At 43.5% G+C, this 23,547-nt stretch overlaps 1 protein-coding gene across 1 annotated transcript in view; it reads right to left on the minus strand.

Moving 5' to 3' along the window:
- The window catches only part of PLXNA4 (plexin A4), a 583,803-nt gene that overhangs the window by 217,862 nt on the left and 342,394 nt on the right, over window positions 1–23,547 (minus strand). The window lies entirely within an intron of this gene.

Here is a 23,547-nt window from a genome sequence, read left to right on the forward strand (position 1 = left end):
ACTACGTCATCTGATCAATGCACCTTCTGCTTAAGCCCTAGATGGCAACTGCAGGGCCTGAACTGGTAACACAGGCTCTGAACGTAGCTCTCTCTCTCAGGGATTTGTATGGCCACCTTCACCATAGCACCTGAACACCACACAATCTTTGATATATTTATCCTCACAACACCCCTGTGAGCTAGGGAAGTCCTATTATCCCCACCTGACTGATGGGAACTAAACAAGAGGCCAAGTGCCTTGACCAAGGGCACCCGGGAAGTCTGGGATGGAGCAGGCATGGGAATCCAAGTCCCAGGTTGGCAGCCTGTAACCACTCGGCCATCCTTCCTGTCTAAGAGCTCGCTCCTGTTCTCTTTTCTCAAGACCTCTCTGCCACACATACTCCATGCTTAATATGTCCTTGGTCAATACATTGTACACCAGGCATCGCCCATCTTTTCTTCAGGAAACTCCAGCCTGTTTATATTCCATGTGCAGCTATCCATTCCTCTAGCCCCTGTCCCCTGGATTTCAGTTCCAACACCAGCTTAGTTTAGGGCAGCTGAAGGAATTTCAAAACCTAATATAATTTTCAGTCATTCCTGGTGTTAGTTTATGCACCACATTTTGCTCCACTTGGGCTTTCTGTTTACACATAGTTTCACTTCCTGGTTTTCCTATTCTAGCCCAGTGCTGCTGCTAATTGTAACTCACATTGGCACCGTTTCTCTTTGTCCCCCTCTAGTGGCAAAACAACATAAAGTGGTTTACAAATCTATCCATGCCTCCAGTCTGCCAGCTTGTGCTCCTTTAGCTCAGTATGTAGAGGTGCCGGGGTCAATCTCCAGAGACAGCTACAGGAGATGAGCAGTGAGTAAGCTGGAACTAGCAACACTGGGATCTGAAAGAGACTGCTTCCAGCCTGGTTGTGGAGAAGTTATGAGGAGAGGCTGAGGGAACTGGGCTTGTTTAGTCTGCAAAAGAGAAGAATGAGGGGGGATTTGATAGCGGCCTTTAACTACCTGAAAGGGGGTTCTAGGGAGGATGGGGCTAGGCTGTTCTCGGTGGTGGCAGATGACAGAACAAGGAGCAACGGTCTCAAGTTGCAGGGCAGGAGGTCTACGTTGGACATTAGGAAAAAGTTTTTTACTAGGAGGGTGGTGAAGCACTGGAATGGGTTACCTAGGGAGGTGGTGGAATCTCCATCCTTAGAGGTTTTTAAGCTGAGGCTTGACAAAGCCCTGGTTGGGATGATGTAGCTGGGGTTGGTCCTGCTTTGGGCAGGGGGTTGGACTAGATGACCTCCTGGGGTCCCTTCCAACTCTAGTATTCTATGATTCTAAGTGTTTTAACCTATCCCACTCCAAGAAAGCATCCTTACATATTCCTCGCTTTCTCTTTCTTTTTAATCAAAACATTTCACAGAGTCATAGAATTTAGAAAGGACCACTATGATCATTTCGTCTGACCAAAGATTTCCATTTTATTAGGTTTTGAAAACTCCTTTCTTTTTTAACCAAACCTACATTTTGAGCCCAATGACCTGAGAGTGTCTTTCCCATTGAATGAGCTTCAGAATGGATCCGTAATATGCAATCAATCGCCCGTGCCTTCATACCAGCCCATGTTGGCAGGGCAAGTTTATTCCTTCAGATGATATAGTATGGTATTACCCTGATGAAACACCGCTGAGAACTGCCAACAATAAACTGCTGAACAGCTACTAGTGACAGATAACAAGAGAATAAATCTGGTTCTTTGGACAATTTATTAAAAGGATACAGCATTCAGGTAGGTTTGAACTGTGAAGTGTCAGACTCAGATTCATTCTGATGGTATCTTTGCATGAAACAAGAGCAGGATTTTTTAACATCACAAGCAAAATCCTAGGGTCACACAACATGTGTGAAAATCCTTTGTGGGTTATTTTTTTTTAGATCCTGGTTTTTTTCACCTGTAAACCATCACATGTGAGAAAAAGGTTTCAAATCCATATTTCATAGATCTGGCAACTTTCCCTAGCAATCCTCAGATGGACCCATTGAATGTTTTATTTATCCATTTCATCATTGCCTATGGCAAATCTCCCAAAGAAACCAGCTGTTGCAGCTGGGCATTTTTAAGCAGCTATGGGCAAATGTCAAAAGGGCTGGAAGGTTTGGCTCAAAGAAACCTCTAGAAGCGTGGGCCTACAAAAGTGGGTATGGAAATCTCAGGTGTACAGGCAAATGAGGCAGAAGAAATAGTGAAAATAATGCAAGAAAAACATGATAGAAACTTTTCCACACCTTAAAGAAGTTTTGGAGAAGGTTCATGTGGTCATAAGCGTGCTTTAGGGGCAATGAGTGGAGTGTCCAGAGATCCATAGAGTTTACGGCCAGAATGGACCATTAGATTATCTAGTCTGACCTCCTGTATAACACAGGTCATAGAATTTCATACAGTTACTTCAGCATTGACCCAATACCTTGTTTGACTTAGGGCTAATCTACACTACAAAGGCTTTGCCAATACAACTCTACCCGCAGAGCCCCCTAGTGGAGATACCTCTTATGCCACAAAAGCAGTTATTTTACCTCTATAGTTAAACCATCTTCCTGAATGACATAACCTATGCTAGTAAAAGGACTCTTTTGCTGGTATAGCTGCATCTATATGGAGTGTTTTGCCAGTACAGCTATGTCAATCAAGGGTGTGGTTTTTTCACACCCCTGACCAACTTAGTTGTACCAACCAAACTTGGTAGTATACACCTGGCCTTATACCTATCTCTCTTAGAAAGGCATCCAGTTTTGATTTGAAGACGTCAAGAGACAGAGAACCTATCACTTCCCTTGGTAGTCTGTTCCACAGGTTAATCACCCTCTGTTAAAAATTGGGCTGGGCTGGTTCTTCCTTTATGCGGTCTAGTTTGACCATACCTAGAGCTTAACCCAGCAAAATATTTGCAAAAGTAGCTAATAATTCAGTGATTAAAGACTGTAAATCTGTCCTTCCTTAATCCAAAAGCAACCTACTATGTATTTGACCTTCATCCACCTTGAAGGATACAAGTAAGTACAGGTGGACCTAAGCTATGAAGTTCAGATACTGATCCAAACTACCCTGAAGTTAGACAGGGTTTTGATCTGATTTTCCACTTTAATTAGAGACCTCAATTTCCCCAAAGTCCAATACAGTTCTGTTCATATTTGCATCTGTCTTATACAAACAGATCTGAGCTGTGATATTTAGATCAGAATGTGCACTTCTCCATCACTAGATGGGGTTCCAGTCTGGAGCTCTGGGCCAGACTCACATTTAGTTGTGACTACAGCATTCAAATGAAAATGGACCTCTAGGAAAAAGACAACACCCTCTGAAGCCAGAAGGAAAAGCCTGACTGTGCTAGTTACACCTGTTACTACAAGGTGGGGAGGATTCATTGGCAAATTGCAGCAAAAATGTAACAGAAATTAGCTCCCTATGTAGGTTTTTATATAATTGCTCATCATTGTGGTATCTGCACACCATTCAGCCATCCAATGAGCAGTAGCAGGTCTTAGGGAGTAAGATTATGTCCAATACCTGGCATTGTATTGCATGCTTCCCATTTGGTGTATCTGAGACATATGGGCACGTGCTATAGCAATACATCTTGTTTTGTGTTATTGCCTCCAATGCACAAAACTATCCAGTATGAACTCACACCAAACCATGCACCATGTTCTGTGGTGTAGGCGCTAGTGATAAGTTTCCAGTATAACCACTCATATTGCTGTGTGTTATTGCTGGTATATTGGGCCCTGTATGAAGTCACTTCAAGTAGCTTTATCGTGAGATTAATTAAAATTATACCATGCTGATAAATGTCTAGAGCTGTAGTGTCAGACCTTCTAATTAATAAAGGGAGAAACTACAGAAAACAAAGGAGCTGTGACTGAAAGGAAAGCCACGTAGGGGTCATCAGCTTAACAGAAGGGAACGTTGAGCAAATAAGATACATCAGAGCTCATATTTTCCCATGGAACATAATCCGCAATTAATTCAGCTCATCTTTGTGAGTCTATAGTTTCAAGAACTGTCCGTGCCCTCGGGGAGCAATCAGCCTTGTATGCTGCCCCAAAGATATATGAAAAAGAAAAGTCCACGCAACCCTGCAATCACAATGTCTTCCCCTCATCTTTAATGACAGAGGTAATGGATTCCAGTCTTTTTCTATAGTAAGGCTGAAAGAAGCTCTCCGTTATAAACCAGATTTTGATTCCCATTCCCACCCCTTTGCAGACTGAAGCCATTCCAGCTGACACTTCTTAGAAGTGATCTGGTACCAAGGTGGAATTTTGATGGCATGTTTGGGGCACACCTGACCAATGGTGGGAAGATATGGGATTCCAAAAGTTGAGGTGTCTCTGGTGTTGAACAGCAGCTGAGTTATAATTATTTATATTACTGTTGTGCCTAGAGGCCATTCAATATCAGGCCCCATTGTGCTAGTCAGCATATACACCATATTAAGAGGTTGTCCTTGCCTCAAAGAGCTTACAATCTACATAGACAAGACAGATAAAGGCTATGTTGCTATCCCCCGCTTACAGATGGGAAACAGAGGCTAAGACTGAGTGATTTGCTGAGGGTTATACAAGGAGTTGGTAACAGAGCCAGGAAATCGACTCTAAATCTCCCATGTCCTAACAAAATCTTTTAACCACTAAGCCATCCTTCCTCACAAATCAACTGCAAACCTGAATTCTAATCCTTACATTAACCATAAGTAGGATTGGCTCCCTCCAAAAACCACATCTTTGATCTATCTCTAGTATAAATGAGTTACATGGAGTCATTTAAAACAAAATGATTGAAGTTTTGGATTTGGTAGACAGTAACCAGCTAATCATGTTAGAAATGTGGCTCCCCCTTCAGCCGTTATACCAGGCTCCTGGTATGTGTTCAGCCCTAATTTTCTGGCTTCCATATTTAGCTTTTTTTAAATTTCAGTATCTATACATTACTTTTTTCTAAGCTGCTGACGTTCTGTTCAAAATGTGAATTATTGCTCCATCTCTGCTGTTATAATTGGCTGTTAATACAGCAGCTGGACTTATTCCATCTCATGGACTAAGTTAATTTAAATGTACAAAAAGGCATGTTAAGTAGCCAATTTCCTTCCCAATAGTCAAAAGATACATTTCCAAAACACTGAACAGTCACTCTGTCAAGAGTTCTGTGAATGCTGCTCCAGTCTTTCAAGGCTCAGCTGGCCCCTCAAAAGCTGCAGCAAGATTAAGAGAGAGGCTGATTTCATTTCAAAGCCGTTAATAGAGCATTCGTCATAATGCTGTTTATTAAATAGGTTGAGACAAAACCACCCCAGAACCAGGTTTTGTGCTCCCTCAGCAAAGCTCGTGAGGATGTGGTTATTGCAAGGAACCCTGCCTGGGATGCCAATCCAGCTTGAGCCACTGATTGTGTGACCTCTGCAACTCCTGTGCCTCAGTCATCCCAGCTGGAAAGTGGGCGAAAAGCAGGAACCCAACTGAAAACCAAACACGGGGCCTGATCCACCTCTAACTTATACTGGTGTGAATCAGGAGTAAATTTTTATTTACATGGCTGTAAAACCAGTTTGAGAGGAGACAGTCCGCTGGGCTCCATTCCAGCCCCCACCATTGAGACACCTCACACAAGTAACGTCTCAGTCCTCTGGGGTACGGGAATGTCACTGCAAACTGCATGCTGCTGTCCTTTCCCAGCAGAGCCAATGTGAATGCCACCCCAAACTGTCCTTTCCCAGCACAGCCAGTGTGAATGCCACCCCAAACTATATCTTCTCCCGGCAGTGCTCCCTCCCGGCAAATCCATTCTCCTATGCTCAGAATGTTGAAATCCGGAGGCTTTAATTAAAGAGAGTTAATTGGAAGCAGCAGTAGCTGCCAAGGACAAATGACACAATAATTAAGCTGGGGGTCAATATGGCTCCTGCGTGGCACAGGCGGAGTAAATTACCTGTGCAAGTCACACTCTCATTTCTGCCTGTCACTGTCTCCAGGATCTGTCCCTTCCTCCTTTGTCATCCCCAGCTCTTTTCCCAGGCTGTGTGAGCAGGTTCTCCACGGTGTTGCCAGTGACGCTCCCAGAAATACCCAGCGGCAGATCAGATGTGGCAGACATCAAGGTGAAGGACAAAGGAATATTTGTACCCACCATCTGCAGACCAGTACCCTGGAAAGCCTGGAGGCATTGCTATGCAATGTCAGTTCCCAGCTGACAGAGAACTTTCTATCATGCTCCTTGGCAAAGCATCACAATTTTCCTTAAGCTCCCATCAACAGATTCTCTTTCCCTTGCTTCCCTCAGCAGGAACCTGTTTTATAGGGCACATGAACAAGAACTTTGGACACACATCACCTTGAATTTTGGCCAAGTTCTGATTCAGATCTGGACTCTGCAGCTTGAGGACATCTCTGGGGATCGCATTCAGAGGGTACATTCACACTTCGAGATGGGCGTATGATTTCCAGCTCAAGGAGATGTCCCTGTGTTAGCTGGGATTGAGCTAGTGCACTACAAATAGAAGGTAGCTGCGGCAGTGTGAGCAGCCGACTCCCTGAATACATACCCATCTGAGACACGAGGCACACAGGCCTAGTCTGACTTTTATATCTGGAGGTGGGGAGCAGCTCCAGTCAGGCCATATGTGGGGAAGCAAATTCTGTGGCTGCCCAAGGCTTGCAGTTAGGCAAGTACTCCTCTCCCCAGAGGTCATTCCACTCAGAGACTACTGAGTTCTCTGCACTAAGCCAGAAAATTCACAAGGAAAAAACACCAGAAAGCCCCCACTAGCTCAGTCCTCTGGAGGGAGTGTTCAGAGCATCTTCACCCAGGACCAGGAACAATCCTGGCCAGTAAAGCCTCTCCCCCTTAACTTTCCTGCAAGCACCCAACTCTGGCTAACTTGCAATTCATGCCAGCTCTGAGCTGCATCCCACCCAGCCTGATCCATGCACCTCACCTCACTCCGAATCCCCAGCCCTGTTTACCGATGAATCTGGCCTCACGTGGTCCCAGAAATTAAGTGTTTCAAATAATTGCAGGCTGCAAATTGTAAAACAAATGAGGTTTGGCTAGATGTTTGCACTCTCAAACCTTCACAATGGAGAGCCTGGTGTCACAATTAAAGTAAAGAAAGCCCAATCTTAATGAGCGCCGGTTCCTGTGTGGTTACTGAGGCATGCATGCCGAGTGAGGGATAGATCGTTAGCTAGGCTCTATAAAGACTATATATAGATTTAATTGGGCCTGGCAGTGGAATTTATGTCAAAGCACTGGGTTTTTCAAAGTCCAGCACAACTTGAGGGCTAATGTCAAAGGCATGAAAAGCTAACTCACCCAGGGAAAGTCTGATTGTTACTGCTAACGATGATGGCTATCATGTTCCACCCTCTCCCCACGTCCCCTTGTTCCACCATCTCCTCAGGACTCTCCCTCAGTTATCCACTCCTATCTTCGTGCCAATGCATCCACATCTTCCCACCCCTCACTTTAACACACCTCACCCACTCCCTGTCAGTCTCCAGTCTCCACCTTCTCCGCAGCCCCAGTTTGTAATTGTTTGGGATTTACACCAAGCAGTTGATGTGGTAGCTGATGTTGTATGTAGATGTTGGTCAGGTGCATGGAACAAATGGCTGAGAAGCAGGAAGGAGCCTTCATTCAAAGTTGAGTTGATTTTGTGGGGGGCAATCAGAATAATTTCAGCAGCGTTACATCTTTTATTCCCAAGAGCCTCAGCACTTCCTGTTTTTGGGTGGAAACAGAATGATCAGATGCCCCTGAAAAAGCTGTCCTTGCAGCATTTCCACTATGACACAGCAGGAACCAGGACTCTCAAGAGACAGCTTGTTCTGTGCCAGTGGGTAGGAGACTCAGTAGGACAGATCCAAACCTTTGGAGTCTCCTATGAACCAAACATCTGAAACTTCTGACTTCACTCACCACTAGCCAAACATGTCCAGGCCTCATTCACTGTGTGACTGTAATCCAGTCCATTGAACAACTTCTTCCTCAGCCTTGGAATTCAAAACACTTTAGGCAGGATCTACCAGTCAGGAGACCTGGGTTCTCATTCAAACTCTGCCACTGGCTTCTATGTGGCCTTGGTTAAGTCTCTTTGTGTCTCTGAGCCTCAGTTTCCACACCTGTAAAATGAGGCTAATGTTGCTTGCCAACCTTTGTAAAGTGGGGTATCACTAAAACAGAGTGCTGTTTCCTATCTCAGTTTCTTGGAGGAAATGCATTTCCCCACATGGAAAGGGACGATAATATCACCTCCCCTCCCCATGACACTGGCAGACCGGGTGCTAGCTCATGCCAAGGTCCCCAGGTCTCAACTGCATACTAACAAATACGTAGCTGGAACCAGCCTGGCTCACCTGTATGTTTGTATTGTTAAAACAGGTACTAGAATGATAAGAATGTGTTTAGTGTTTGGACTGCATTGAACACTTTTCAGTTGCTGCCTGCATTAATCTCACGTATGGCTTCTGTATCCCGTACTGTAAGGCAATACTTAAGCACTTGTACTGAGGGGCTTGTCTTCACACACAGTGCTGCAGCTGTGCCACTGTAGTGCTTTAGTGAAGATGCTACTATGCCGATGGGAGAGCTACTCCTGTCAACACAGTTAATCCACTTCCCTGAGAGGCGGTAGCTCTATTGATGGGAGAAGCTCAATGCAAGGGGAGGGTTAAGTCAATATAACTATGTCGCTCAGGGGGGTGGATTTTTCACACCTGAGTGATATAGTTATACCACTATAGGTCTGTAGTGTGGACCTGACCTAAGTCCCTGTGACTGTGTCAATCACCAGAAAGAAAAGAGACATTAACTAGGATGAAGTGCTGGTCTCCAGCAGAAGGTGTTATGTCCATCCCCACAGGGAAGCTCCTTCGACAGCAGATGGACTATTGTGGGATATTAAAGAGGACAAAATACTGTTTTGCTATCCCTCCATGAAGACGAGTCATGCAAGTAGATTCCTCCCATTTGCTGAGACTGCAGCTCACAGCACATGGGAGGAGTGGATAAAAACCCCTAAACAAGAAGAAACTGTATCTCTATGCTGCTTGGAATCGAGGGGAGGGTGGAGGAGCAGGTTTCTAGGCATAAGCAAGGGATCCCCAGCTATTTAGTCTGGATTAGTCCTAAAGGACATATAGAGTTTGCTTATTATAGAAGCCCCTATTACCTTTTGAAACTTCAGATAGTAACTCATTTGTGTATCTATGTTTATCTGCTTTAACCTTATAAATTACTCTCATTTTCTTTCCCTATTAATAAATCTGTATATAGTTTATTATAGGATAGGCTACTAGACTTGTCTTTGGTGTGAAATCTAATGTGCAATTCACCTGAGGTCAGTGACTAGGCCTTTGGGACGGGGAGTAACTTGGTGTAAGTGATCATCTATCACAAAGCTAGGCTCAGCTGGGTGGCACGACAGATTGGAGTACCCAAGGGGACTGTCTGTGAATCCATGGCTAAGCTGTTATAGTGCATGCGAAGTCTAGAGTTGATAATTGGTTGGTGAAATCTAAGTATAGAACCCGTCGCCAATTTGGGGTTTGTGCCTAGTTCTTAAGAATTTGCCCTGAGGTGGGCACTCACTGCAGGCTGCTTGATACCCCTCCACCCACACAGTCTCTCTCCCATCATCTGTCCACTCTGTTCTCCATTGCGAGTAGTGTTCCATACAGTAACCTCAGCTCTCAGCTGACACTGTCTCAGCAGCACTTCTCGATCTGCCCCACACACAACTACGATAGCGTCAACAGAGATATTGTGAGATCAGACCAGCTTATCTACAAACTAGAGGCCTAAGTCAGAGGAAGCTGAAGAGCAATAAGCTGCATTCAGAATTCATCTGGGCTTTTGCTAGCAAACTCCAGCCAATAAAAAAGATATATATAGACTTTATTCATGACTATTTGAATGCCTGTTCATCCATGGAGCTTTAGCCAGTGCCATATTGTTAACAAGTGTTTCAGTCTAGAGCTAATAAGGAGAGGAAAGAGAGCTGCCTGGGCCTTCAAATACATGTTGCAATTTGTTAAATGAGGGAAACCAGCAAGTGCCATTACTGCTGAAGGAAGCTCATGAAGGCTCAGCTACATACTCAGAAGCTTAGACAATCATTAGTGCCGCCCACCTGTGGTAATTCAGCGATCTGTGCAATTGTTTCTTTGGCTGATGTTCAGGGGGGTTCAGACACCCCAGAGTTTCAGGTTAAAATGAACCAAAAAGCTCCAAGCAAAACTCAGTTGGAAACTGCGGTGTTTTCCACAGTCTCGCATTTCACAAGTTTTTGATCAGAGCTGGGCCTGAGATGAAAAATTCAAATCCAGACTCCAATTCTGAAATCTCCCTCTCAGCTCTCAAAGAGTATTTATGTCAATAGATGAAAAGCCCACGTTAGGGCTGTAGGTTCTGTACATTCTGTAAGAGCTTTCTTAGCTATTTGTATCACTATAAAAGGAAAGTTCAAGGGCATTCAAGTTCAGGGATTTCATAGATTCACAGAGTTTAAGGCCAGAAGTGACCATTAGATCATCTAGTTTGACCTCCTGTATGTCATAGTCCATTATATTTCACTCAGTCACCCCTGTATTGAGCCCAAAAACTTGTCTTTGATTAAAACATAACTTGTGATTGGCTAAATCATATCTTCTGGAAAGGAATCCAGTCTGGATTTGAAGATATCAAGAGATGGAGAATCCCCACTTCCCTTGGTAGCTTGTTCCAATGGTTAATCATAGAATATTAGGATTGGAAGGGGCCTCAGGAGGACATCTTGTCCAACCCCTTGCCCAAACCAGGACCAACCCCAACTAAACCATCCCAGCCAGGGCTTTATCAAGCTGGGCCTTAAAGACCTCTAAGGATGGAGATTCCACCACCTCCCTACGTAACCCATTCCAGTGTTTCACCACCCTCGTAAGTGAAAACTTTTTCCCAATATCCAACCTAGACCTTCCTCACTGCAACTGGAGGCCATTACTCATTGTTCTGTCATCTGCCACCACTGAGAACAGCCTCACTCCATTCTCCCTGGAATCCTCCTTCAGGTATTTGAAGGCCACTATCAAATCCCCTCACTCGTCCCTTCTGCAGACTAATCAACCAAACTGTTAAACATTTGTGCCTCATTTCTCATTAGTATGTGTATGGCAGGGGTATCAAACATCTGGCACACGGGCCGGATATGGCCCACCAACCTCTTTGGTCCGGCCCCTGCCAGCAGCATGTGTTGCTGTGACATCTCGCGACGTTGTACTCTCTGGCGTCGTCTTGTGCTGCCACAAGATCTCGCAGCATTGCGCGCTGTGTGCATGAGACACAGCGCTTCAAAAGGTGGGAGAGGGACAGTGTGGTCTTGGGGCACCGCGCAGTACTATAATTCTTAATCATTAATCGATTCTTTTAATCGTAAAATAGTAGTAGTTGTAGAAGTGAATTTACTGCAGTTTTTATATCGCTGATATCTAGCAAATAAAATATAACACTACATAAAAATGGTTGTGCCTAGCATTTCGATTTATGGTATGTATGGTCCACTTGAAGTACATTTAATCCAAATCTGGCCTGCCATAGCAAATGAGTCTGACACCCCTGGTGTATGGGTTCAGCTTTCAGCCACTGGTTCTTGTTATGCCTTTCTCTGTTAGATTAGATAGCCTTTTGATAATGGTATTTTCTTGTCAGGAAGATACCCATACACTGTAATGAAGTCACCTCTCAACCTGACTTCTGATAAGGTAAACAGATTGAGTTATTTAAGTCTCTCACTATGAAGAATTTTCTCCAGTCCTCATATCATTTTTGTAGCTCTTTGCTGTATCCTCTCCAATTTTTCAACATCCTTTTAAAAATGTGGAAAGCAGAATTGTACACAGTACTCCAGTATCAGTCTAACCCAAGCTCTGTACAGAGGGAAAGTCACCTCGCTACTCCTACTCCCGCATTTATACATTAAAGGATCTCATTAGCCCTGTTTGTCACAGCGTTACATTGGAAGCTCATGTTAAGTTGCTGTGATGCCTAAATCATTTTCAGAGGTGCTGCCTTCTAGATTACAGTCACCCATTCTGTAGGCCTGCATTCCTTGTTCCAGATGCATAACATCATCTGTTGGCTGTATTAAAATGCATTTTATTTGAAAGGGCACAGTTTACCAAGGAATCCAGATCACTCTGTATGACTGCCCTGTCCCCATCATTAGTTGCCACTCTGCCATTTTTGTGTCATTTGCAAATTTTATCAGCAGTGATTTTGTATATACTTCCAGATCACTGAAGACAAAGTTGAAGTGTTGGGCCTACTACTGATCCCTGCGGAAACCCAACAGAAACACCTCCATTCAGTGATGATTACCCATTAACGACTACTTTTTGATATATCAGTTAGTCATTCTTAATTCATTTAACATGTGCTTTATTGATATTGTATAGTGATTTATTTTTAATCAGCATGTCATGCATTACTAAGTCAATGCAACTATGCAGTTACCTTTATCAATCAATCTTGTAACCTACTCAAGGAATTCAATCAGGCTTGTTTGAAAAGACCTATTGTCCATAAAGCCATGTTGACTGATTGATGCAGTTTGTCACAATTTAGAGATGGGCACCAGAAGCAAGATCTGGGTTTGGCTCCCCCGCCCTCAGAGTTCAGGTTTGATCCATTCCTTAGGATTTTGCTCAGGGCCATCTCCATGCAAAGTGATACAAAGTGTCAATCTCAGGAAAAAATGGAGCCAGGTTCGCTCAAAGTCTTTGCAAAAGTTGAGGAACCTTTCAAAAAATCAATTTCAAAGTTTGCAATTGCAATTGCCTTGCAGCTTTAACCCTGGTCTAGATTGCAAACTTATGTTGGTATAACTGAGCAACCCAGTTATACCAACCTAACTCCAGGTGTAGACAGCACTGTTGATAGGACGGCTTCTCCTATTGACCTAGCTACCTCCTCTCAGGGAGGTGGAGTACCTAGGCCAATAAGAGAAGCGTAGTTAGCATCTTCACTAAGTGCTACAGTGTCACAGCTGCACTGGTGCAGTGCTGTACATGCAGACAAGCCCTTAGGTTTGCAGAGGTAGAACATGAATAAAACAATTAGCTTCACTGACACTTACAAATTGGAATGCAGCCCCTTCCCAACTGCTGAAGGTGACACTGATTTCACCCAACAGTTTGCATGGTAGAATCTATTTCAAATACACATTTTTTCTCCCCACCACTAAAGCTGACCTCTACTGGGAGTTTCTCTTTCCTTTGTTTGTGTTTCTATCTTCTTGGACTGAGGTGATTCTGACCACTAGCTAGTCCAAGAAGTTAAAAGTCCAGCTCTTACCAACAGCTTAAGGCACACAGACATGGAACCCAGAGCACCTGTGGAGAATGGATGGCTTACGAACTGGTAATGAGGCAGAATCTCACTAAATGGCTGATTCAAATCTGGTCCAAGGATTTTATTACCCTCTGATGGCTCTTTGGAAGACTATGTGAAATGGGGGCCTCGATTCCGTTCTGAACTGTCAGGCATCCGCATCACAAAACCCTCTACTAGGCAGGCCCCTTATCCAACGGAGGCCAAAGATTGAATGGGCACAGAGGCTGATGGTGTCTGATGGCTATAGGGAAAACACCATCAACTGGACCACACCTGAAGCACAGTTCCCCAGAGATGCACAAGGATCCTGCAGTCCTTTTGCTGATACTATCTAGGTGGTCTCCAAGAGGGTAACTTGAAAGAGAGTGGGATTAGCACACTGAGACATGTTAAAGGATTTATCCACATGGAAGATCGAAGCAATTCTAATTCCATGTCTCTTATTACACCTAGCTCTTTAAAAGAAATCACTTACAAAAGCTCGCAGTGCAATCTGAGTTGGGCTCAGCGATCAGCTAAAATGCCTTTCATATGCTTTTACAGTGAACACCAAGCCTCATTAACACAAACCTTTGTATCCCAGGCCATAATGAAAGAGGGGGTCTATTTGGCACCAAGATACAGACAGAAAGAAATACTGCAAGACTAAAAGGGCTTGTCCTGATACAGCCTCTGAAATGTTAGCATTGCCCTAAAGATCCAAGGATGGGTTTTTTTGGTTTCACCGTGTCTAGAACGTGGGGCTGTGGGGAGCCTAGGTCTCTGACACTGCCTTGTTGTCCAATGTAAATAGATGAAGCAGCCCCTCACAATCCTGGAAGGTCAGGCCCCACAGGAAATCCTATTGAAACGCTCAAGGCGTGCAGTTGCCTGATTGGCCCGCCCCACTACTTAAGCCACGAAGTGAGTGAAGGGGACTGTTTGAGCAACTGGGCAGACTCTCTGTTGCTGCTGAATTGGACTCCACTCTTCCCTGTGTCCTGCAATCTGTATCTGTTCCTAGTTTTGTCCTGTTCCTGCCTCGGTCCTGCCCTTGTTGTCTGTTTGTGCCCTGCACCTGCTTCTTGCCTCATGTCTGGCTCCTGCCGCTACACTCCACTTCTGACCTTTGGCTACCAGTCCTGGCTTTGACCCTGCCTCATCTTCTGGCTGCCAACTTCAGCTTGACTCCTGACCCTCAGCTCCACACCTGACTCTGACTCCAGCTCTGGTTCTCAGCTCAATTCCCAAATTTGACCTTGGTTCGACTCCTGTCCCTGACTCCTATGCCCCAGTTCCTAATATCATCATGTAGCAGTGCAGGACTCTGATTCAAAGAGCTTGTCTCTCATTCTGTTCTCCGAACTCCCATCATCACCAGCCTCCAAAAGTACCAATTGTTTGACTTTAGCTTCAGGATGCCAGAGGCTCCCCTCCCATTGAGCACTGATGGCTGGGCAGCCCTGCCGCTCTGATCAGCCAGGCCAGCCTACACACAAACCAAAATCCTCCCTTTCCAGTGACACTTAGCATGGCAAGAGACTGCTGATCCCGCCACGCCATTTTATCAACTCACTAGTTGATTCTTATTTTAAGGGCTCAGATCTGGCTTGCAGGAACTGGGAGACTTTAGGAGCAACAGCAATAACCTCTCGACCTCCCCGTATCTCCATATCCTTTGTCAGGCTAATACAAACATACACCTGTCAGAGCTGCAGCTGTCCTGCACTATTCACCAATACATCTCAAAGCACTTTACAAAGAGGGGTGAGTATCTTTATCCTGGGTGAAACTGAGGCACAGAGAAGTTAAGTGTCTTGCTCAAGGTTAAACAGCGAGCGTAAGCCTCGTCTACACACAAATTTGCATCAGTTTAATTTAACCGATTCAGTGAAGCCAGTAAAAACCCCTACATGGACACATTAATTTCTGTTTATGAGCGGCTTATTTCAATTTAGCTTAAACCTGTTGCTCACCAACTTGCACTAAACTGAAATAAGTCTGGTTTTAAACCAAAATGAGAGCATCCACACAGCCTTTTGCACTGGTTTAGTAGTAAATTTGTTTAAAAATCAGATCTTAAATTAAACTGGTGCGATTTCCTCATGTAGATAAGTCCTAAGTCTGAGCCACAAATACAAACCCAGGTGCCCAGTTTAATTCCTGAGGCCCCAGCACTGAACCACAGCTCTTTCTGCACTGGTCAGCATCGTAACTCCAACGTTTTGGTAAAGGATGGCCAGGTGAAAAGAGCTATCCTGGTGTTTGTATTACACACACGCTGCATGTGCTCACACATGTAAACATGCCCACTCACATGTGCCCATGCAGTCAGCTGATAACATTTGCAAGAGCTTGCAGAGTTACCCAGTGCAGAAAGCAACTTCAGAGAACACTTTACTTACTGGATTCCATTTCACACCAATGAACTGTAAAATTATAACCACATCTTTTCCCAGCCTCCTCCTCCTCTCTCTCTCTCTCTCTCTCTCACTCTCTCTCTCTCTCTCTCTCTCTCTCTATCACCGGCTGCAATGATGAACAACCTAAGGAGAAGTTTAGTCTCTGATCTTTCCATGAACATACTCTGCACTACTCTAGGAAGAGCAGCAGCACCAAGCCATGTCTTTTATCGCCACCAACAGCAGCAGGCACCAAAAATAACCCTCCAAAGAGAATGGTGCCCATATGTTTATAGAGAACAGGAACACAGACAAGTACTGGAGATCAGTTTCAAATCCCACTGAAGTCAATGGGAGTCTTTCCTTTGACTGAAGTCCATGGGAGATGATTGGGGTCACTGGTATATTCCCCGCATTAGTCATCTGAGTGATTGCAACATTTTTATGGCTTTTTCTTTAGTAAAATAGAAATCAGAACTTGTGCCCAGCTTCCTGTCTTCAATGGAGGTTTGTATCCTTCAGAAATAATTTATTGATTTTATTAGGAACACATCCCAGACTTGCATGGAAAATAGGGGGCATTTGTATTCTGCATAATTTTTTGTCTTTATTCCTTTTCTTAGAGGTGGTCCAGTAATCCATCATGAATTCAGCACTTTCTCCTGTATGGGATTTCTTCAAATGTGTTTATTTGTTCCACTGGGGAAAAAATGTCCAGAAATGAAGAATGGCACAGCAATCTGGGCGCTAGGCTGGGCTCGGGAGACTTGGATTCAAGTCCCTGCTCTGCCACAGACTTTCTGTGTGACCTTGGACAAGTCAGTTAATCTCTCTGTGATTCAGTTCCCATCTGTAAAAATGGGGGTTATAAGATTTCCCTGCCTCGCAAGGATGTTGGAAAGTGGCCCCAGATGCTGTGATAGTGGGAGTCATTTAAGAACTAGAAAGAGATATATAGCTAGGGATGTGATGGATTCTCCATCACTGGATCTGATACAGGAACCACTGGGTGAAATTTTGTGACCCGTGTTATGCAGCAGATTAGACTAGATAATAACAATGGTCCCTTCTGTCTTTACAATCTATGAATCTATAAGTATTTGCCAAATAGTTTCAATAATAATTTCCATCATGTGATGAGAAAGCTTGAATAGGCATATACAGACCTTCTATCAAATTTAAACTTTTATATTTCTGATGGGTTACATCTTGGTGAGCTTTAAAATAACTTTTCTCTCTTAAGATTTAGATTTCAGAAGACATGCTGTCTGTTCTAGAGCCCAGTTCCAAACTAGAAAGGCTACCATAATGACCTTGTTTGCAAAAAGAATAAGAATCTCTGGCTTTAGACATGCAGAAGAGAAAGTGGAGATAATAACATTCCATAAGTCAGAATTTATTTTTATTTTACTGATGCATGGATGTTTGAGTGGCTGGCATTCATGTACTAAGGTTTTTTTCTCATTAGTTATTTTTATATGGGTTTTATATTGGCTCTTCTGTAAACTGGTGACATAATGACTTTTTAAGACATTCAACCCAGAAAAGACCATACTAACGTCCCCAAAATGGTCTTTTGTATCTGGACTTCTGCTGTTGTTAGTGAGTCTCACACTCAGTTTTGTGATATGGAAAATACTGAAAAACATTAAAATTACCGACTTAAATGGGGCTTTTCTAAACTGATGCTCACTAACGATGATCTAATTCAAACGTAATTGGACTGACTTGCAGGGTCCAAGGTTAGGCCTCAAGCTTGATTTGCCCAAGGACTTTGGAGGGAGGCACCGCAAAGCAGAAAAAGTGAAATTTGTAAACCATAAGAATCAGGGGTAAGGCTCAGAAGCCTTTCCTTTCAGGTCAACACACTATCTGAGGAAAGACTGATGTCCCATAATCTCCAGCCCTGATCACCCTGGGGAAAGGGAGTCACAACATCCACAAATAGGTCACTCCAGCTTTCAGCCAGTCTCTCCCTAGGCTGAGGGAAGGTCCACTTAGGAGTAGCACTGTGCCAGCAGAATATCACCAGCTGGCTCCTTGTCTGCATGTCCAGCACCTGCTGTAGGTGAGTCCAGAAGACAGCAAGAGCTGAGGAGTTCATGAGCCCCTGGTCATTTTAAGTATCATACTTTTTCTATTTTTGTTTTCTCTCTCTCTCTTGAGTGAGGTCCCAGCTTTTTCCTTAATTTATTTGTAGGATGTGAAAATGAAAGTATAGGGGTGTGTGTGTGTGTAAACATCCATAAAACCCCCATGGGAAAGGTGTAATAAATTCCCCAGGTTTAAAGAGGAGTAAATATTGTCTCACAAAGATGCTCGTTCTGTACCTGGTTTCAAAGATCAGAAGAGACTCAGATAGTCATCTCTCACTTATGGTAAGTAAGAGTTGTTCAGCTTCTGCTTATTAAGAGTGTGTTAGTAAAGTGAGTGTTAGGACTGGTCAAAAATCCTCAATCAGAACTGTTTTTTGGTGGGAGATTGGGGTTTCAAATAAATTAATATTTTTGTAGAAAGCATCTATTTTCCATAAAAAATGTCAACTTTCCAGAAAAAAGTGAGGATTTAATGCTAATCCAATATTGATGCAAACTAGCTTGATTTTTTATCTGTTCTTGATTTGATTCTGCTTTGATAGTTAAGGTGTTTTACTCTTAGTTTAGCATTCTTAGGGATAGCTTAGCTTTGGTGATATGTTCTCTTGATATTATTTTAGTTGTTTAAGAGCTTTAATAAAATGTACAAAACAGAGATGGATACGGAGTCACATTTCTTTCCATAGGCAACACGGTTCCACAATCTCCAAAGGACATCAGCCAGTCAACCTAAAAGCCCTGATCTGGTCCTGCTAATAAGTCTGTGGTTCTCACCCTGTTAGCTTTTGGAAGCCAAGTCGGCATATGTATCGATTTGCCATACTGCCACACTGCTTCTGAACTGTTATTTACAGGGGGTTTGTTCTCTGAATTACAAGGCTGTTACAGCAAACACTGCTGTGAAATGCAGAAGTAGTGCTAGCAGTGAGGTGTCTGTCCAGCATGCAACAGGAGGCACCCATCTGTGGTTTTGCTTGTGAGCGAGACAGACTAAAACACCTTTGGATTTCCTCTAAATTGCTTTATTGATTACCTAAGTTATGAATTTTATTTTTGATTCAGTTGGATTGGCAAAGTAATGGGGATTTAAATACTAGTGGTTTGCAGATTTGTTGGTGTAAGCTGCTTCCTGAATTTCAGACTGTAACAGATCCAGGGTCCAGCTAATCCAGTATCCTGTCTCTGACAATGACCCACAGTAGATGCTTCAGAGGAAGGTGCAAGAATCCCACAATAGGCAGATGTGCGATAAAATGCCTCCTCCTCCCCCTCCCTGGCACAGGTTTCATCTTGATCTCTAGTAATCACAGTTTGGCTTAAACCCAGAATCATGAGCTTTAATATCCCTACCAACATTTTTGTTGTCATTAATTATGATAACTCTGGATATTTCTTGATATCCATATAAATATCTAATCCCTTTTAAAATTAATACAGACAAGCATGTCCTGAGTTTTAAAGGCATTTCACACTTTTTATATGCCAACAAGTGCATTTTTAAAAAGCTGATGCCACAACAAAACACCCTGAGCCCCTCAAGAGAGAAACCAACTCTCTTATCAATCATCAATGAGAATCCGTCACCCAAAATGCAGAGGAATGCTAGAATCCACTCCAAGAAGCAGTGAATTGTGTTAGTGTTCTGGACACGCCTCGGCATTGAGTGGTAACACACACCCAACATATCCCTCCAACATCAGAGCACAGCACATTTATATAGCTTCATGTTGTGCCTGTTTTATTTTAACCATGAGTCAGCCAGTCCAGTTTTTACCATATAGGATATTACGCCCCATATAATGGAGCAGGGGGAGTTGATCCAGCAGACTGGGACAGCTGGGACTCTGATAAATTGCAGAAATTCCTACTGGGATTGTGAAGGAAAGGAGAAGAGGTACCCTAATGCCAACAAGGATAATGTCGCATGTTGTATACAGTTCAGCCTTGCTGATGATTGTGCCAGGGATGGTTTGAAGAGAAATCCAATGTTCAGGGCTCCGCAGAGGGACAATGATAAACTAAGCTGGCCATTAAATGCAGCATGTGAAAGACTGAACAAAAGGGGGGGAAATGCAAGGTGTTAGAAGAACAGACTCATTAATTAGGCAGAGAGGGATACTTTGAAGTGGAAATTAAAGAAAACCCAGGAGACACTAGGAACTGAGGATATAGACTTGACTGTATCTTCTGCAATAGACTGAGGTCTGGATCCCAGACAGGAGAGGGTTGTCTGAGCAGGCTAAGCGAATTGATATGCATGACTCCCCCATAAGGAGGAAGCACAAATTTGTGAGCGTATCACCAAAGACAGGACTTCCCCAAGGCCTTTTGGAAATATCCCAGAAGCTGGTAACATGAGTTTCTGAGGTGGACACGGACTACTAGTCCTAGAGTTTGGCTGATACCCTTCCCCCTGGAAGGAGTGGAAACTTTGATTAGTCATGTCAGGAGCTGATGATGATACAGAAGTGATAAGCCCTAGAGCTCTTACTTATATAGTTAAATGTCATAAGGATGACGCACCCAGGATGCTGCATGATGAGATAGTTCTGTATTACTGCTGGAAGCAGTGGTGACATAGATAATCACCCTAACTGAAGTACTTGTGTCCGGAGGAAGTTACCTGTTTTTGTAAGGGACAGCATCGAGTTGATGGTTGATTCAGATAAGGCCCCTATGAGGGAAATTGTTGCCTTTGCTCAGAAAAGATGACTGGCAAGACGTTTTCCCAGGAAGGCAAGTGGAAGGCCTCTAGTGACTTGCTAGGTGTGCTCTTGAATCCAGAAATGCTGCGCTATTGTTGGAAGGTAGAGAATTAACTTCCCTATAAAGGGGGATAAAGGATCAGGCAATAGGACTCAAGCAGCCGGAGTGGCAGTTCAAAGAAGAAAGTTCAGGCTGGAGTTCAAGACTTGGAAAAAGACTCAAAACAAATGGGTTAGGGATCGAGGGTCTGAGACTAGACAGCCTGCCCAAGCAGTGAATGATATATTGGGTACCTCTGTGTTCTTGATAACTGACCAGGCCCCAAAAAGTGGAGGCTGGGGCAGAAGCCCAAGTGAAATGGTGCCATGATTATTCTGGTACCTATTTGGGAAAGGACCACCTATGATATAATACACAGTGATGAAGGCAAGACTGCTTAGTACTTTCAGTGGCATTAATGGAGAGTGAGGAAAATCATTCCTCTGAGAGCTCAGTGAGTCATGATGCTGTGAAAGACGTTCCGTCCTGTCCTGAAATCAAGAAGCAGCTAGCAGAAAAGGTTCAGTTCGCTGATGTTCTCTAGACACTGACCAGTGAAGGGAGGAACTAAAGCAACTAGATGTCTTTGTAAAAGAGTCTTGTGGCTGTGGAGAAACAGGCTAAAAAGATAGCTAGAATTCCTATCGTGCCAGGGCTCTGCCTGTTTTTATTAGGCAGTGCAGATTACTGAGCTGTGTATACACCCATACAGAAAACAATGAATACTTTGTTGGAGAGGAAAATGACATGCAAATGCAGTTGTTTTAACAGTCCTTTACTTTTACCTTCTCACAGACTCGTGTTCCCATGTCCTTTGCACTCGGTCTCTATTTACTGTATTCCTGGATTAAAACCCCACATATGTGTGTTGTAAAATGAAGATGGGATTCTAATCCAGGACGATAGACAGAGACGACCAAGGCTTACGGAAAGTGAACCTGAAAAGGAAAAAGCAGCCACTGGCACTGTGAGCAACCTGCTTATTTTTTGGGGGAAAGTTTTTAAAACATCTGGTTGTTTAGGAAAATTGATGGCTGATAGATCAGGAGGGGGCTGGCCTACCTAGATCAGAAGACTGGAACTGTAGATAATGGCTCCTGATGTAAATGATGAGAAAAAGGAGACAGCTTTACTGAGTGGAATGGAAGCTAAAACCTGCTGGGCAGCGTAACAGCTCCCGTTAAATCCAGACAAAGCGTTTGCTGAGATGGTGGGACGTCTACAAACCACTTATCCCCAAAGCCACTGAGCATTTCTGCTTGTACAGATGGAATCAGAAAGAAAATGAAGCAATTGCTGAACATGTGGCTAAACTGAGGAAATTAACAGAGCCTCAGTGCATACATGTAGCCAGGCTGTACACAGGGAGTATAGTTAGTAAATGCTGTTATTTGAACTGCACTGTTTTTGTGTGGTTCCTTTGTATTACCTTTGTTGAGTAAAGGACAAAAGACACAACAGTGCTTCTACCCTGACCTGGAGGGATCACCTAGATGGGATGACAGAGGAGCTCAGTCTCCATGAACCATGCAATCCCTGGCCTCTCTACTAAGACTGCATACATAGAAAGGGTTCAGATAATGCCAATTCTGGTGGTTTATGTGATGTTGACACCTGCCCTCTAGGAACTGAATTGAGACCACTGACAATTAAATATAAAAATTGAAAGCTAACTGACAAGTGTATCTAGCATGTAAGGCTCCATATCTCATTAGCAATCCCCTTGAGCCATCCAGCCCTCTTCCTTTTTAAGTGTTCACATGCATATCCTATACCCATCCTGTATCCATGTAACTGTAGATGGACATCCTGGAGAAATGAAGTCTGAGGAAAGGTATAATGGAGGAGGCATGAAAGGAAAATGGTGGCAGAATAAGATCGGCACCAAGGAAAGTTCCAGTGGAATATTAGGGAAAAACAGTTTGTGCTATGGAACAGGCCACCAAGAAAGAGAATATTTCCTTCACTGAGAATAGTCAAGGTAGGACTGGACACCCATTTATCAGAAATGGTTCTTCATCAATGGAGTGCCTCAATGATGGGGAAGTGCACAGTAAGATTTATATATGTGGAATGTGTGCATGGGAGACCAGAAGTCTTTCTATCACCTACACTTGCCTTCTTGCCAGTTATACAAAAGATCTGCTTCTCCATGTTGTAGCTAAGGATCAGTCAGTTTCCATTATAAACATCATTTTCAGGAGGTTATAATTAATCCATTTTACTTTACATCTAGCTGGGGAACTTGATACAAAAAAATTATTGGCTTAAAAATACCACAGATGTTTCCTAAAACAAAAACCCGATTAAGGGATTGTGACGTTTAAGTCCTTTACATATATTTAAAAAATAGGGCTGGGGAGGGAGGGCTGCATGCAGAGGGGTTGGTTTGTGTCAGTTTTCTGTTTTATCTTATAACAAAGTCTGAAGATTGAAAATGTGATATTTGAGAGGAAGGGAATCGGGCTGAGGAATCGACTCCCTTTTTCCAAATTTAAAAAGGCCATGCTACTTAATGTTGTGAAACAGATCCAGTTTCTCAACTTGACTTTCCTCCCTCTTGTTGGCTGAATTTAGATTTGGGGTTGCCACTTGATTGAAATCATCATGTTGCCAGGTTGTGATGTCACTGATGAGTCACACTGTCTTGGGTAGATGATGATGCAACATCATGGCACGATGTCTTAAGATGTATTAGGATTTCTTGAATGGTCCCATTGCTTTGTTTTAAACGGCCTGGAACAGAGCCATTAAAATTGATACTGCCATTGTTTTTCAAGACATGTTCTAGATTAGGTGCAGGTCCTTCACTTAAAATGCTGCATCGATGCTGTTAATCCCAACGGCGTAGTTAATGCACTTCCTCAAGAGACGGTAGTGCCATTCAAAACATAGCATTCTCTACACAGGAGATTAAGGTC

The sequence above is a fragment of the Emydura macquarii genome, unplaced genomic scaffold (genome assembly GCF_026122565.2).
Source record: "Emydura macquarii macquarii isolate MOO-44397 ecotype Brisbane River unplaced genomic scaffold, CSIRO-AGI_Emac_v2 contig_3470, whole genome shotgun sequence".
NCBI classification, from domain to species: domain Eukaryota; kingdom Metazoa; phylum Chordata; order Testudines; family Chelidae; genus Emydura; species Emydura macquarii.